This window comes from Pipistrellus kuhlii, unplaced genomic scaffold, assembly GCF_014108245.1.
Source record: "Pipistrellus kuhlii isolate mPipKuh1 unplaced genomic scaffold, mPipKuh1.p scaffold_m20_p_1, whole genome shotgun sequence".
NCBI lineage: Eukaryota > Metazoa > Chordata > Mammalia > Chiroptera > Vespertilionidae > Pipistrellus > Pipistrellus kuhlii.
The window spans coordinates 149992621-150010821 of record NW_023425404.1 but is presented as its reverse complement, the minus strand read 5'-3'; the positions used below and the strand labels follow the sequence as shown (position 1 = coordinate 150010821).

General features: G+C 41.7%; 1 long non-coding RNA gene across 1 annotated transcript; it reads right to left on the bottom strand.

Annotated features, from left to right (window-relative positions):
• Window positions 1–484: 484 nt before the first annotated feature.
• Window positions 485–16808, bottom strand: LOC123652127. Its single transcript, XR_006741249.1, has 3 exons — window positions 16797–16808; window positions 11354–11364; window positions 485–602 (listed from the first exon to the last, which is right to left on the bottom strand). It is a non-coding gene; the product is annotated as an uncharacterized LOC123652127 (long non-coding RNA).
• Between the last annotated feature and the right edge of the window lie 1393 nt (window positions 16809–18201).

The window sequence follows — 18201 nt, the reverse complement described above, 5'->3', positions numbered from 1 at the left end:
TACAACAATTCTATGAGATAAAGACTATTATTGCCAATTTATAAATGAGATACAAAGGCTTACAGAAGTTTAATATCTTGCTCAGGGTCACTCAGCTAGTAAGTAGTTGAGCCCAAGCTCTTGCTCACTACACTCTACTAAACTCTTATTATTCTTTATTACACTCATTACTTATAAAAAAAAACACCCCAACTAATTATAACGGATGGATGATGTTCTAATTAATTAAATATAGATGGCTTTGCTCCCAATTATTACAAATAATCATTCTAAAATCACTACAGACAATATACTCAACATAATTATTCTGATGAAGGGGGTCTTCTATTGAGAATCATCATTTTGTCTCACCTGGGATGTCCTAGTCTCCCACACAGAATTGTTTTTAAAAAATATATATTTTATTGATTTTTTTTTAAGAGAGGGAGGAAGGGAGAGGGATAGATATAAACATCAATAAGGTACATTAGCTGTCTCCTGCACACTCCCCACATGGGAGTGAGCCCACAACCCAGGCATGTGCCCTGATTGGGAATTGAACCGGTAGCCTCTTAGTTCCTGGCTCAATGGTCAGCCACTGAACTACACTGGCTGGGCATCCCCTACAGAATTCTTATCCGTCTTTCTGAAACCAATTCCATTGCCAGCCAACACCACCATAAAACTTGATTCGTTCAAGATGGTGAGCAAAGAGGGCAAAGGAAGTAGAAATAGAGAGAAAGGAGAACAAGAAGGAGGGTTGTAGGAAAGGGGAAATCAGTTGTAAATGATTTTTTATGCCTCTCTCACTTGGGCCCAACTGTGTCTAGAGTATTGACCATCTCCAGCCTCTCTTTTCTTCACTAGAGCTGTGGTTCTCAGAGAGTGGTCCCCAGGCCAGTAGCTTCAGCATCACTTATTAGGAATACAAATTCTCAGGCCTACTGAATCAGAAACACAGAGACAGGGCCCAGCAATCTGTGTTTAATAAGCTCTCCGGGTGAGGTATGCCTGCCAAAGTTTGAGAATGCCTGCACGAGTGAATTTCCTATTCCTCCTTCATGGCCCAGCGTCAATGTTACCTCATCTGCAGAGCCCTCTCCAATCCCCTCAGACAAAATTAATGACTTCCTCCTCTGTTTTCCCATAGTACTTTATTCATGCCAATTATATAGCACTTATTCTATTATAGTTGCTCTTTAGAGTCCTTCCTCCCCCATAGAGTAGAAGGCCTAGGCTTATTATTGATCTTTGTATTTCCAGTGCCTGGCATATGTTACATTATCACAAATTACTTTTATTTTTCTGCTCCCATGACCCATTTCACTCCCTACTTACCCGTTATTTTTCTTCCTCAAACCTGGTTTCTAGGTATGAATAAATCATCAGAATGAGATCTTACCATCCCAAAGCAGTGTTTTCATTGGATTCAAGCTTTCACCTATTCATACCTATCACTCAGGGTTCAAAGAGAGAAGTGGAACCACAAATGGTATAGGTATATAGATATATGCATGTATGAATGGTTAAGGGATTTGAACTTATGTAGTTGTAGACTGTTGAAGTATCTGTGCAAAGGTGTTGTCTCACTTTTATGCTGGAGCTTGAACTCTGGTGGACAAACATGTAGGAAGGGAATGATAGAGCAAAAGGGCGACCAAGGGAAAACTGGATCCACACCCACACAGAACTCAAAAGCGTGAACTGGAATGCATGGGGACAGACCAGAACTGAGTCAGGAGGGAAGAAGCAAAGTCAGGAGAGTGAAAGTCTCAGGCAGTTCATTCCTGGTCATCTCCATTTCTTCTGTGAAAGGAAGCAAAGAGAGAGACAAAGAGATAGAGAGATAGAGAGATAGAGAGATAGAGATAGAGATAGAGATAGAGATAGAGATAGATAGAGATAGAGATAGAGATAGAGAAAGGATGAAGCCAAGAGACTACTCATATTTAGGGGGCATGGGAGAGAGGGAGGTTGAAAAAGTGGTCATGGAGGCTGAGTAATAAGAGGAAAGAATATTGTCATGAAAGCCAAGAAAAGGAAAAGTTTCAAAATGAAAGAGATGTCAACAACATCAAGTGCTCTGAGAACTCAACAAAGACCAGAAATGACATGAGATCATTGCATCTGGCAACTCAGAGGTCATTATCTTTGCTGGTATGAACACTGGTTTTCATAAAGTCCTGGGTCAGAACCAAGGGTTCACTTGGGTTGAGACGGAATGGGAGGTACTATTTCAAGAGCTTTGGCTGTAAACAGACAGATGGAGCAATAGTTCGAAGAAGAGTGAGGATGAACGAAAGACCTTTTTGGTTAGAGATGACAACAAATTGAGCATAAATTTGTACCAGCTGATGATAAGAAGCCAGTGGAGTATCTTTAAAAGAATATGAATAAAGCAACAACTATGTTTGTTTATCAAGTCAGCAAAATATTTACTAAAAATGACATAATTCAGTGCAAGTCATAGTGCACACTGATATAATCTTTCTGGATTTGTCAAATATGTAGGAAAGTGTAGCCTAAGCTATAAATTGGTAATCTTAATTTTTTTCATTATAAATAAAGAAAGGAAGGAAGAAAAACCAGCATTCTATTCATGAATTTAAGGGGAAAAAAGACAAAATGTAAAGAAACAAAGAGGGAAGAAATAAGCAAGTTAAAAGTAACAGTCAATGAATTTTTAAAAAGAAATTAACATAAAGAAATTTAAGAGCTGGTTTTCAAACCACTTCTACTACAGAAAATTTTCCATTCAAATATTTTAAAAATAAAAATATACAAAAATAGTTAGAAAATATCTATAATATGTATTTACACTAATTGGTATATGTATATACATATGTATGTGTACATTTAGAGAGATACACACATAAAACAATATACTGGTATATGACTAATGCACACACACACATCTTACTGAAACAAATAGTAGATACTTGTTGGGAGAAGTAAGAATTTGGCAGATGAGAAAAAACAGGAGATATAAATTTCAATAAATAATTTTTATAACTTTTGATATTTAAATCATAGGAATTAAAAAATAATCCAAAAGAAAGTTCTAGAAAATAGAGATTAAAAAAAAAATCATAATATTATAAGCAATTGAATGTTAATACATTTGAAAAGCAATACATAGATTTAATGCAATCCCTTCAAAATCCCAATGTCATTTGGGTTTTTATGGAACTACAAAAGACACTGAAAAGCCAAAGCAATCCTGAGAAAAAAGAACAAAGCCAGAGGTATCACACTATCTGACTTCAAATTATACTACAGAGCTGTAATAATCAAAACAGCATAGTATTGACAGAAAAACAGACACACAGACCAATGGAATATAATTGAGAGCCCAGAAATAAAATCTCATATATATGGGCAAATATATATTTGTTGTTGTTGTTGTTAATCTTCACCTGAGGATATTTTTCCCCATAGCTTTGTAGAGAGTGGAAGGTTGGGAGGTGAGAGAAAGGGAAAGAGAAACATCAATGTGAGAGACACACATCTATTGGTTGCCTCCTGCACACCCCTTGATGGCGCAGGAGATGGAAACAAGGGCAAATAATTTTTGACAAAGAAGCTAAAATATACAATGGAGAAAAGAAAGCCTCTTCAATAAATGGTACTAAGAATACTAGAAAGGCACATGCAAAAAAATGAAACTAGACTACAGTTTGTCCTCAAGTATAAAAATTAATTCAGCCGAAACCGGTTTGGCTCAGTGGATGGAGCATCGTTCTGCGGACTTAAAGGTCCCAGGTTCGATTCTGGTCAAGGGCGTGTACATTGGTTGTGGGCTCATCCTCAGTGGGGGGTGTGCAGGAGGCAGCTGGTCGATGTTTCTCTCTCATCAATGTTTCTAACTCTCTATCCCTCTCCCTTCTTCTCTGTAAAAAATCAATAATATATATATTTTAAAAATTAATTCAAATTGGATCAAAGACCTAAATATAAGATCTGACAAAATAAATTACAAAGAAAAAAAAAACATAGGTACTAAACTTTTGGACTTTGGCCTTAGAGAATATTTTATGAATTTGATCTCAAAGGCAAGGGCAGTAATAATAAATGAATGGGGCTATAGCAAGCTAAAAAGCTCTGCACAGTAAAAGAAACTGCTAACAAAACAAAAGGCAACCAACTAAATAGGAGATGATATTCCCACACAACAGCTCTGACAAGGGGTTAATATCCAAAATATATAATGAACTCATACAACTTGACACCAAACAAGCTATCCAATTAAAAAACGTGCAGAGGTCCTGAACAGACACCTCTCCCAAGAAGACATACAAATGGCCAACAGATATATGAAAAGATGTTCAATGTAACTAGCTATCAGGGAAATGCAAATCAAAACTACAATGAGGCCCTGCCGGTGTGATTCAGTGGCTGAGCATTAACCCAGGAACCAGGAGGTTGCTGGTTTGATTTCCAGGTTGTGGGCACAATCCCCTATAGGGGGGTGCGCAGGAGGCAGCTGATGCATGGTATGCTTCCACATCAATATTTCTCCCGCCCCCTTCCTCTCTCTCTCAAAGTCAATTAACATCTTAAAAAACAAACAAAACACCAAAAAACCTTGGTCTTGACACTTGTTAGTTTTGGCAGGTAAAAGCAACTTTTTATTGTAGAAGTAAACCTCTCACAGTTGAAGAGGGATTGCTATCATAGGGAATAAAACATAATACATGAAAAGAAAAATCCATAACCAAGTACATATAAGTTATTTCAGAAAGGCAAGGATGAGTTTGGAATTTTATCAATATACACTTTTTTATTTTAAAATAGGAAAGTATTATCACTTCAATAGACACTGCAAAGCCACTGAGTAAGATTTGAAGTGGATAAGGATATGACCCTCAAATACGCCTCTTTGACATAAGAATGGTTTTGAGGTGAAGGCACTGGAGTTCTGAAATCCCTTATCTGCCTAAAAGAAGAGCTTCCCCTCAAAAACTCAAATGTCATAAATCCCCTCCTCAGAGCAAATCTAATCAAACTCTTCTCAGAGGAGGAAAGGCAGCATCCACCCAGGCAGACATGGCCACACACACTACCTCCTCTCTAATTTCCAAGGGCCCATTCATCTTTCCAAGAAGTCATCTGCTTCTTCCCTTCCCCTGGGAAGGTAGGCATATAGACTCCAAATTCTTTCTTTTTAAAATTGAGGTATCATTGACATACAACATTGGATTAGACCCCAAATTCTAACCACCTCTTTGAGTTACTCATCTCTGGATGCTCGCATGTGTAAGTGGGATGCACATGCTAATAAACTTGTTAGTTTTCTCTCGTTCATCTGTCTCCTGTCAGTCCAGCTTACAGGCCCCCAGTGGAGAACATAGGAGGGGAGAAGGGAAAAGAATTTCCCCCCTACAGGTCCCATATCCGTTCCTTATTTATTTATTTTTTTCAAAGCAGCTTTAAGAGTAGGAATAGAGCCGAAACCAGTTTGGCTCAGTGGATAGAGCGTCGGCCTGCAGACTAAAAGGTCCCGGGTTCAATTCCAGTCAAGGACATGTACTTTGGTTGCGGGCACATCCCCAGTAGGGGGTGTACAAGAGGCTGACCAATGATTCTCTCTCATTGATGTTTCTAACTTTCTATCCCTCTCTCTTCAGTAATCAGTAAAATATATTTTTTTAAAAAGGGGTAGGAATAGAAAACTATTTTCTTAACATAATTTTTAAAGGGTTTATGTAAAATCAATAGCCTCAACCATTCTTTACCAATGAAAGCTTAATAAAGGCATTCCCTTTAAAAACAGGAACAAATGAAAGGGGGATCCTAGGAGTGTTTATTTAGCAATGTCTTGAACAATGCAGCAACACATACACTGCATATAAAAGTGTACGAGGTGGAATGTAGAGGAGGAGGCAAAAATCCAGCGTTCCCTTGGCTGGGCTGGCTTATCAGGCTCCCCCCCACCTCACCCTGGGGAAAGGTTTAACTGAAAAACTATTAGATTTAACAAGGGAACTCAGCAAGTGGCTGGATACAAAACAAGCATCTGAAAATCAATAGCTTTCCCGTGTACGAGCAATAACAATTACGATATAATAGAAATAAAAAGCATTCACAATGTGCAAGAGGTAACATCTGGAGGGGAAACTCTGCTAGGAGATAAAAAGAAGGCCTACGTGAATGGAGAGACAGTAATAAGCTGTCATTCCGGGCAAATTACTCACAGCGTGAATCTCTCAATGGGGTCTAGGGATGACTGCCTTAAAATCCCTGGGATGCTGATTAAAATGCAGATTCCCGGGTGAGCCCCGACTTCACAGCATCACACGCGGGGGAAGGGTAGGTTTTCAAGAAAACTGTCTTCTTAACAAGCTCCCCAAGTGACTGTAATAAATACACACTAAATGTTGGCAACCACAGCTTTATGTAGGTTTCATAAAACTTCAGTAAGACTCCAAGGTCATCTGGAATCAGAGCTAAGAAGGTGGCTGCCCTGACATAGGTCAGAGGATATCATAAAGTATAAGACACATCCTAAACTTCAGTAACAAAAATAACGTGGTCCTTGGAAAAGACCAACAAGCTGATCACCAGAATGGAACAGTCCCAGGACAAAAATCCCACGTTCAGTGACAGAAGTAAAATCGGTTTTGTGTGTCTGTTTGCATTACCAGAAAACCACGGCCTCTCTCTTCACCCAGTTTGGAGGGTTGGTTTGGAAAGATATGTGATCGAAGCAGTTTGGTTGGGGAGGCCACAGGCAAATGTGTTGTAAGGAATAATTCTGTTACTTAAAAATAATCTGTTTTAGCCAAAGCCGTTTTGGCTCAGTGGTAGAGCGTCGGTCTGCGGACTGAAAGGTCCCAGGTTCGATTCCGGTCAAGGGCATGTACCTTGGTTGCGGGCACATCCCCCGTAGGGGGTGAGCAAGAGGCAGCTGGCCGATGTTTCTCTCTCATCGACATTTTCTAGCTCTCTATCCCTCTCTCCTCCTCTCTGTAAAAAATCAATAAAATATATTTTTTAAAAAAATAATATGTTTTAGCCAAAGCCGGTTTGGCTCAGTGGTAGAGCGTTGGCCTGCGGACTGAAAGGTCCCAGATTCGATTCTGGTCAAGGGCATGTACCTTGGTTGCGGGCACATCCCCCATAGGGGGTGAGCAAGAGGCAGCTGGCCGATGTTTCTCTCTCATCGACGTTTCTAGCTCTCTTTCTCTCTGTTAAAAATCAATAAAATATATTTTAAAACAATAATAATACTTTGTTTTGGACAGTCTGTCTGGTGAGAACAAGGACTAATACACAGAGAGACATGAACGAGAGACACTCTCACTCCCAGGTCCTAGAAGAGGACTTCGGGCTAGTAGCTGCCCAAGTGGCAGTGCCTCCTTTCCCTGCTGTTTCCCCCCTTTTCTTTCATTTTTCCTGTTTTAGGCTTTGACCACCTCAAAGCGGGCACTTTAGTTTCTGTCTCTGGTTGATAAGAGGAAGGGGAAAAGGCCGTAGCCTCTCTCTGGGACAACACCTCACCAACCACAGGATAATCAGCCCACCCCGTGTTGTTAAACACAATCAGAGTGCTCTGTACCTTTAGGCAGCTGAATTCCCCCTCTGTCTTTGGCGGCCTACCTGACACGTTCCAGGTGGCCCAGTGACCCCTGTGTGTGTGTGTGTGTGTGGGGGGGTCCTCTCTAGGGCGTCCCAGTCAACCTTAGAGAGACTAGGATCTGCAAGTAGGAGAGCAATTGTGGCCTCAACTCTCTTTTAAATTCTTTGTTTTGTTCATGCTAAGGAGACTCTTAGCATGCCAATAGGAAGCAGCGCTAAAAAGATGGGCCAAGAAACCGCTGCGGGCATATTAGGGAGCAGGATCAAAATGCTACTTCCTGCCCTCACTGGTTTGGCTCAGTGGATGGAGCCTCTGCTTGAGGACTGAAGGGTCCCAGGTTCGATTCCAGTCAAGGGCATTACCTTGGTTATGGGCACATCCCCAGTATGTGCAGGAGGCAGCTGGTTGATGTTTCTAACTCTCTATCCATCTCCCTTTCTGTAAAAAATCAATAAAATATTTTTTAAAAAATGCTACTTCCCTCTTCATTCTCCACCTCCCCCGCCCCTTTTTTTTTACACTGAGCCACCAGTCTGGGGGAACAGGATCCTTGCTATCCATGGGGTGAGGGCCAGGAGCCGGTCAGCAGCAAGGGATGCAGCCAGCCAGGGAGCCAACCCGCAGCACGTACTGTACAGTGCAGCCCGCCGTGGGCTCTGAGGAGGGGTGGCCCGTCACCGAGCGGGAGGCAGCAGGACTTGCCCTTCACGAGTGTCACTCAAAGACGCATCGAGCTGTGCGGTGGTGGTGGTGGGGTGTGTGGAGTCACCAGCCTGTTTTCCCGGGTGCTTAGGAAGTCCGCGCTTGGACTGTGCCCAGTGGCTCTGTTTCGGGATCTGGGGTGCTGGGTTGGGGTTGGGGCAGGACCCTCACTTTAGGATGGAGAGTGTGGGTGCACCCAAAGGGGCAACACAGGGCAGCGCACGTGCCCCTCGACCAGCCAGAGCCACCCAGACCTGGCTGAGTGGTGAGCAATCCTAGGGCATCTCCATGGGGTTTTCCGTCCTGACTCAGATCATCCCTGCCTCCTCGCCAACTGTGCTGTAAGGAATAATAGCTATTGAAAACGAGTCTTTTTTTTTTTTTTTTTTTTTAAAGATCAGCCTGGTGCAGACAAGTAATACGCTGTTTCCCCGAAAATAAGACAGTGTCTTATATTTTTTCTCCCAAAGTTGCACTAGGTCTTATTTTCAGGGGATGTCTTATCTTTCCATGCGCTAGGTCTTATTTTCGGAGGATGTCTTATTTTCGGAGGATGTCTTATTTTCTGGGAAACACGGTAATACCATCAAGAGACATGAAAGTAAGAGATTGATCACAGGCTCAGGTCCTTTAAGAGGGAGGCACTCTCAGCAGGCAGGGCCCGCATGAGAGGCACCCAGGCAGTGGCTGGACCCAGTAGGTGGGAGGGGAGAGAGCGAAGACAGGCAAAGTGTGCATACATAATGTACTGTGCAACCATTAAAATGTGTTTTGAAGCTAATGCCATAGGAAAATGTTTACTGTATAGAAAATAGAAAGTTTGGCACATAAATATAGGTACAATGTGATCCCAAATGCAACTATATATAACACAGGTACTTATTGCCCTGATGAATAACACGAGTAAAAAACTTCAAGTAGAAAATAGCACATAAAGTCCACAGTGTAGTAAAGAAAAATGACATAGGAGTGTTTATCCCAGGAAATATAAAAGTATTAGTTGGAATGTAATGTAACACATTAATAAGTAAAATTAAAAGAAACTGTAAGAGGATGCTGAAAAGACACTACATAAAATTCAGTGCTCATCCCTTACAAAATATCTGGACAAACTAGGAATGGAAGGATTCTATATTGAGTGTCTCCACAAACCATAAGTCAATATCATTTTTTTAGTGTGAAAAGACAGCTTTCCTATTAAACAAAACTAGGATGAATGAATAAACACTATTACCATGATTAACACGGTACTGGTAGTTTTTCCAATTCAATAAGACAAAAAAACAGAAATAAGGGGACTACCTATAAGAAATACAGAAAAAAAATTACTATCTGCCACCATAAGACCAGAGAATTGATTAAAATATCATTGAAGTGAATGAATGTTCACATAAGGGGTTGGATTAAAAAATAAAAATTCAGTTTTTAATTATGCAGAAAAATGGAAACATGAGATTTACAGAAGCAACAAAACCCACAAAATATCTAGAACTATCTGTAATATGAAATGTACATGGAAAAAAAAACACACAAAGCTCTGAGACACACAAAAACTTGAATCAATATTCAAGTTAATTAGAATTAGGGTAATTAGAATATTGTGAAGAAAGCCACTCTTGCCAAATTAATTTAGAGATAAAAAAAAAAAACAAAAACCTTACGGGGATTAATTTAGGATTTGACAATGTTTCTAGCATTCATCTGGAATAACTGTTGGAAACACATAACTACATATAAAAATATGTGTCTAAGTCCCTCTTTACAATCTACTTAATAATTCTGAAGAAAGTTGGTTTTATTTGGAATTTCACAACGTAAGTTATTCATTGGCTCTATCTGTTCTTTTAGCAGTTAATAAGAGATTAGCATTCATTACTTGGGAGTCTTCAAAACTGATGGGCATTTATTTTCTTAATAAGCATATTTTCCCTTGTGCATTTTTTTTTTTGTACCTTATTACTTTTTACCCTGACTAATTTCCCTTAGGGACAAGCAAACTCCTTCAAAGTTCTGTGGTTATTTAAAAGTATCCATCAAAACCTTTTATTTACATACTAGAGGCCCAAGGCATGAAATTCGTGCAAGAGTAGGCCTTCCTTCGCCAGCTGCCAGCACCAGCTTCCCTCACAGCCCCAGTGTGGTCCAGAAGGATGTCCAGTATAATTAGCATATTACACTTTCATTATTATAGATTAAACTTTATTTTTATACTGGCATAAGGACAGATTGGTATAATAATTATACCAATGAATTCCAGCTCTGCCTCTTTCCCAATGTATTCCAATTCATTTTTTGCAAAATAGATTAGTAAATCTACCTGAAATATTTGTTGTGAATATACAGTCACGTGACTATTACCTAGCACGGAGCTTGACACATACTAGAAACGTATTATGGTTTACTGTAAGTTATAATATTTTTCCAAGTTTATCTTTCTTTTTCTTTATCTTCCTAGTTTACTTATGTAAACTCTTTACCCTGTTTTAATTCAATCTTGTGTGATGGTCAGAGAGAGAAGGAAATGCTTTAATCACCTACAAGTCCACCTAGATCCTAACATAACGCTTCCCACATTCTGGATGCCCCTGGATGTGAAAGAGGAGAAAAAGAAGGAAGAAGAAAGGACAAGAAGACGATGTTGGCTCTCATCATACGGGTGATACGTTTGTGCTCTCGCAATAAAATTGTATTTCAGTCTATCTTACATTTAATAAAATCTTAGTGTTTTAGAAGATGTACTAAATTAGTAGAGGGAGGTAAAGTGACACGTCCAAATTTGACTAAATCAGTAAGGAGACAAAAATAAAGTAAAAACCAGCCTGTCCACAACGTTTATTAATTTCCCACGATCTACTCCAATGATTTCAGGGTCTGGCTCTCAATTCTATAGTCGATCCATGGTTTAGTGGTGAAGAAATGTTGATATACTGAAGCAGTCAGAGTCTTAGTATTATAAAAGTCAAAAATAAACACGAGTCCCGTAATAGCAATAGCAGCCCTGCCTTGCTCTACAGCATTATTTTGTTTTACCACATATGGTCTCCAGGGCTTTGTTTATGTGCAGTGGGGTGAAATGACAGCTGCCAAGAAGACAATGTTATTTGCTTTTTCAGTGACACATATAAAACCAGTATAATTTTCCTGAATGCCTAAGAAGTAAGCTTAGAACAACATTAATATGACCAAGTTAACAATCCGAGAACATACTAATTTAAAAAATGACACCTAAAAAAGCTCTAAATAGAAGCACATGCAAAAGTATCAGAAGAAGCCAATCAATGTTCACAAAGAGGTAGGGTTTACAAAAAAGGTGGTCCTTATAGCTGTGGGCAAATGCCAATAAATAGAATGGGCCAGGGAGGGCATTTCAGTGTGGAAACCATGAAAATGAAGGTAAGAAGACAAGAAGGTGAGTGGAAGAAAAGCATGGGTTCTCATCATGCACGGCCTTGAATGCCAACAGCAGTAGCCTGGATTTGGTCCTATAAATAAGATACTATTTCAGGAGTGCGCCTGGGTCAGGGAGACCTTATAAAAGCAAAATGCTGAGGAGATGAGCAGACAGCTCTGTGCACTCAAGAGGCCAAGAGGCAGGAGGCAGGGAAACCAGTGTGGAAACTACTGCAGTGTTTCCACATATGAAATCATTATTATTATATTTAACATAAGCTTAAAAATCTGTAAAGCCTGGGAATTGACCCGAGTTATTTCAACAGAGCAAACAGGGGAGAAAGAGAGCAAGTGGCAGTTCCAGGCCAGGGCAGCCCAAGGTCAACTCTTGTTTGAATTTACACTTTGCATCAAGGTGATCATGGGCATCATTAAAAGGGTGCAGGTGAGCCCCAGCCAGTTTGGCTCAGTGGATAGAGTGCCGGCCTGTGGACCCAAGGGTCCTGGGATTGACTCAGGTCAAGGGCACATACCTTGGTTGCAGGCTCCTCTCCGGCCTGGTTGCAGGAGACAACCAGTTGATGTGTTTCTCTCACATCGATGTTTCTCTCTGTCTTTCCCTCTCTCTTCCAGTCTCCCTAAAAAACCAATGGAAAAATATCCTTGTGTGAGTACTAACAAAAACAAAAACCAAAAAGGATGCAGGTGAAAGCCACCCTGACTGGGCTTTAGAAAACGTGAAACAGAATGGAATTACCACTGGTTAATATAGGGAATGACCCAAAATTGAAAGTATTTCAAAATATATCCAGTACATGGCAAGACCTCATCAAATAAGTATCACCTTTATGTGACTAGCACTGTGAAAGACCTTTCATGTGCTATATAAATAATGGATACATATCTATACTAATAAAAGGGTAATAAGCTAATTAGACTGGGAGAGCTAAAGGATGTCCTTCTGGACAAAGTCATGGAGGTGGGGCTGAGGCAGAGGTGGTTAGGGGTAATCAGGGGGGGTAGTTGGAGGCTATCAGGCTGGCGGGGGGGACAGTTGGGGGCAAGTAGGCCAGCAAGGGGGGGCAGTTGGGGGCGATCAGGCTGATGGGGGGGAAGAGGGGCAGTTGGGAGGGGCCCAGGACTGCAGGGGAGGGCAGTTAAGGGGAAACAGGACTGCAGGGAAGGGCAGTTGGAGGGACCAGGCCTATAGGGGAGGGCAGTTGGGGGGGGGGGGGCCAGGCCTGCAGGGGAGGGCAGTTTGGGGGAGGCAGGTTGGCAGAGGAGGGCAGTTGGGGGTGACCAGGCCTGCAGGAGAGGACAGTTAGGGGCAACCAGGCTGGCAAGGTAGGGCAGTTAGGGGTGACTGGGCCAGCAGGGGAGGGCAGTTAGGGGGAATCGCTCCAGTAGGGGATCAATTAGGTGTCAATCGTTCTGGCAGGTGAGTAGTTAGGGCACATGTGTCAAACACAAGGCCCTCGGGCCAAATCCGTCCCGCCAGGCCTTGCAATGTGGCCCGCACCGCGCTGTCATCACTGCACTCCGCTGCGTTTCCATCACAATGACAGTTTATGACTGTTCAGTAAACCATTGGGCCCGCGATTTAGGCTGGATTTTAGATTTTGGCCCCTTCTCTGATTGAGTTCGACACCCCTAGGTTAGGGGGTGATCAGGCAGGCAGGCAGATGAGCAGCTGAGAGCCAGCAGTCCTGGATTGTGAGAGGGGTGTCAGCGACATCCCTCGAGGCACCCCAGATTGGAGAGGGTGCAGGCTGGGCTGAGGGACATCCCCCCTTCCCCATGCATGGATTTCAGGCATCAGGTCTCTAGTATTAAATAAGTTCTCCATGCACACAGTGGGTATAGAGTGTGATTAGGCCAGGAGTTAAATGCTGACGTTACATCTTCAGGTCTAATGTTTATTCCAAGTGATCTTGTTACTTCCTTTTTGGCCTACTGGGAAAAACCAAACCAAACCAAAACAAAACAATATCATAAACAGGACCATCTAGTCTAGCCAAACTTCTACAATAAGATTCTGATCTTGGTAAGAAGGAACATTCAGTTAAGTCATTGTGATTCTGAGGCAAATGCCACAAGCTATCTAAGCCAACAGACTACATGTTGGTTCAACAGTTGTAAAAACGCATCATTTCAAACATTAAATGTCTTACCATTAATAATTTTTTCTAAAAATGGCAGTTGCTGTGGGTGAATCACTCAGATTGGGCCACTTTTCTCAAGGAAAACCAAGATAAATCCTTGTGGGCTCAGAAGCTGAAGATGGCCCTAACCAATTCAGTTCCACAATAATTAAAACTATTTTTCATTTTCCCATCTGACCTTTTAATGTTGCCTACAGGAGGCCTAGAATCCTCCTTTTATGTCAGAGAATTGTCTCATACTACCTGACTGTACCAGCCTATGAGATCTGTTTTACCAAACTGTACAGCACCTTACAGTTTTCCACTGTGAACTACCACTATTCACAATATGTCATTAAGCCCCTCTCCGTCCAAGGTGTAGCTGGCAACATCAAGGGCAAGAAGTATGCATTAGCTGTCTTTACCCACGAGGTGCTTCAACACAGCACTCAAAGCCTTGTCAGTAGTAGATCTTTTTACTTTTTTTCATTTCTCATAAAGTCCTGACCAGATCAATCATACATGTAGTGTAGGCAGCCAGTCTCTATCATTTGATGTGAAGGGTGATAAAGGTCTCCAGTGCCTCTAAATAAATCCTATCCCAACCTGTCGAAGTAGCTGAGTTTAAGAAAGAGGTTTGAGCATACAGTGCTACGAGGGGTCTTAACCAGGTTAACAGGTATTTACCAAACATGCCTTATAAGCCCAACAAAACAGGAGACCAGGCATGGTCCACGTGACCAAAGTTCGTCAGCATCATTAAGATAGAAATATCATGTTTTTGATAATTTTAATATCGAATTTATTTTCAATAAAAGGTAAAGTATTTTTAAAATCTTTACACGGTTCCTACAACAGGCAGCAGGGTCTAGTGGAAAGAAAGGTGTGGGGCAAATCTTCCACCTGCTTTTCCAGCCTCATTTCTGGGCATCCAGTGACCCAGCCACTCTGAATGACCAGTGGCTCCCCAAGCTGCCCAGATGGTTCTGCTAGGTTCTGCTCTAAGCACTGCAAACACAAAGATGGATGCACAGCCCCTATCCCCAGGTAGCTCATAGATAATGAGGACACAAGCGCAGCAGCAGAGATTAGTACAGGGGGAGTTGGGATGAATGAGTTGGAAGGATGCACAGCTCGTTAAGTAAAAAGGTCCAATGGATTTTGAGACCAGATTCATGGAGGGATCACCTAGGATGGTGCCATCTCCAAGGGTTACTACAAGAGTCGGAGAGAAAAGGGAGGTATGGGAAGACATGGAGCCAGTTCTTCAGTTCCCAAGAAATGGACGAAGTGAGTTGGAGCTGGATGAAGAGTAGGGATGAGAAAGGGTGACAGGCAGTTTACCACATTTAGCCTCAAAGATGGGGACGAGAAGCCTTTCTTGCAGTGATCCATAGACAAGGTTGAGAGAGCAATCAGCCAAAAGGCTGAGAACTTTAACCATGGATTCCGCAGGGTGAAGAGAAAAAGAATGTGGGGAAATCAACAGAGGACTGGAAGTGAAAAAGTTAAGGAATGAAAATACAAGTATTAATATGGGAGTAGCAAGATACATGTGAGAGGTTATGCTGGCACAAGCTATGGTCCTGTAGGAGTAGAAGGATGAGGGGTTATGGACACAGTTGAAAGACCAGGCATGAACAATAGAAAGAAAATGACTGCAGGTCCAGGGCCAGCCTCAGGAAAGTGCTAAGAATCACTATTAAGTTTGCAACAGACAACAAGGAGACTTCTCAAGTTCTCAGAGCACTTTCTCTGGTACCTCCACATTCTTTACCATGATTTATTTTTTTCTACAGCACATTAGCCAGATGCTATACTAGTTCCTTGTTTGTTTCTGATCTAGAATATAGATTATAAACCTCCCTGAGGGCAGAAGCACCATCTGTCTTGTTCATTGCTCTATGAACCAGCATCTAGATCATGTAAAGCACAGTTGTGGAATGAATCATGAGTGAATGCATAAATGCTAAGGGTCAGTTAGGATAAGGATATCCCTGAGGTTCAGTAAAATAGCAGATAGGATCTTCCCCAAGAGGGAGCCATGTTTGGGTGTTGGTCTTGGTCAGAAAATGTCAGCCAGGGCCTCCTCCCATGTTGTATCTACTCTTCACGTGACTACGCCTTCTGATCCTATAAGATCAGCTTGGGTGTCACCACTTCTGGGAAGCCACTCCTGAAGTCTCTCCCTACCCAGGACAGCTGCCCCCTCGTAGGTACTCTCAAGGCACCCTATGATTCCTCTATTATTATGCTTACCCTACTGCAGTGTTTCTCAAAGTGTGGTACGCGTACCCCCAGGGGTATGGGAAGAGTTTGGTGGGGGTATGTGTTGCACCAGAGTTTGGTGGGGATATGCACTGCACCGTGCTTAGCTGTGCCTAATTCTACGTTCTCATGAGTACGAGGGGTACTCAGCGTTATGAAAATTATAGAAGGGGTACACTTATATCAAAAGTTTGGGAAATACTGCCCTACTGTATTGTGGGTGAACAAAAAGGGTTCTATGGAAAGTAACCTCACAGGGTGACCTGATGATCAATTCCTAACTGGGCAGGTCATGCTGAGTAGCCATGTCCCCAGCATATACTTTTTAGGAAAAGGCTTATCTTTGCCTTAAGCAAGCCCTGTCCATTGTTTCTGTGCATCTAGGTTAATACACCATTGAAATAAGCAACCCCAAGAAAGCACATAGTATTGTTAACTATCCTATAGCCCAGTCCCTGCTTTGCTTCTCTCCCTCGTGTAATCTTCCTTATGTTCCCTCCTTAATTTCAAATGCATAAAAGAAGCTGCAAAACTTATTCTTCAGGACATTTGAGATTTTGCTTCCCACTATAGGTAGTCAGTTTGGCTCAAATAAACACAAAATTATCTACAGGTTTGGACGTTCTTAAGTCAACAGACTAACTATTTAATACATGTCAGCCTCCACCCCGCCCGCCCCCCCAACTAGACTGAGCAAGAACAGCGTATCTGAAATACACAATGGGGACTCCAAAAACGTTTGTGGAATATGTAAGTGGAAATCACTTAGCAGTAAGTGTGACAGTTACGCGAGATGGTCAATAAGAGCCTGTATTTTCCCTCCTTTGAAGCTCAGTGCGCTATTCAGAAATTTGCACTTCGGCCCTTCTGAGGAAGGGAGCCCCTGTTGCCAAGGCAACTGGGTGAGAAAACAGCCTAGCACCCAGCACCAAAGGTAAGTTTAAAACACATTGGGGGGGGGGGGTCCACTGTGTTTCATGTGCCCATTCCCTGCCCACCTTACAGTAGGCATGCTGGATGCCATGGTGGAACAGTGAAGCGCATGGGCAGCCTTCCCCACCAGAGATGCTGTCCAACTTTCAGAGCATGACAGAACTCCCGGGGAGCTTTTAGAAATGTCTGGCTTTATTGGGCTAGAGTGCAGCTTGGATTTTTACAGCACTTCAGGTGATTCTACTGCACAGCCAGGGTTGAGAACCTTTGCACCTTGGCTCCTTGCCATTTTCTCCTAGTTTGTGGTACCATCCAAGGTAGCATCTCATCAAACACTTCTATACCCCAGTGTCTGCCAAAGCCGGCCATGCACGAGGGTCAATGGTTGTTGGAACAATCCTGAGTAAGGAACTTGTTCTTTAAGACAGTTCCAAAAGCCAAACCATACAATTAACTGTATTGGAGAAAATCAACACTTTTTGTTCAATTTTAAACTGTGCTGTCCTTCAGAGAGAAGGTAGGGGAGAGTGGGGGTGAGGGGGAGAGATCAAATGAAGGACTTGTATGCATGCATATAAGCCTAACCAATGGACACAGACACCAGGGGGTGAGAGCATAAGTGAAGGGGGTGGGGGAAGTAATGGAGGGATAAGGACACATATGTATTATAATACCTTAATCAATAAAGAAAAAATAAAATAAAACTGTGCTGTCCAATCGCCACAAAGGGTGTTTTAGTTTAAATTTATTCAAATTTTTAAAAAACTTATATTAAAAATTCAGTTCCTTAGTAGTACATTCAAGTGTTCGATAGCTAGTGCCTACTGTGTTGGAGAGGGCAGAAATAGAATATTTTCATCACCATAGAAAGTTCTATTGGATAGTGTTAATATAAAAATATTTCCTCAGAAAATAAACTGCTTATATTCATTTTCTGCTAATCATGGACAAAAGGAGCCATAAGGTATGGAGAGGGTAAACTGAATCTCTGGTCATTTCTTCTTGGAAGTCACACCCTGATGAGTGAGGGTGGCTCTTTACACCCCTTTGTGGGAATGAGAACAAAGGAAGGAACAAAAGTGTTTTTGTAATAGTTCCATGTATGTATTAGGGTGGAGTGGCTTTCCAACTATTTTTTACTGTGACCAATAATAAAAAAAATGTTTTATATCACAATCCAGTATACAAATATATATGACTGAAACGAAA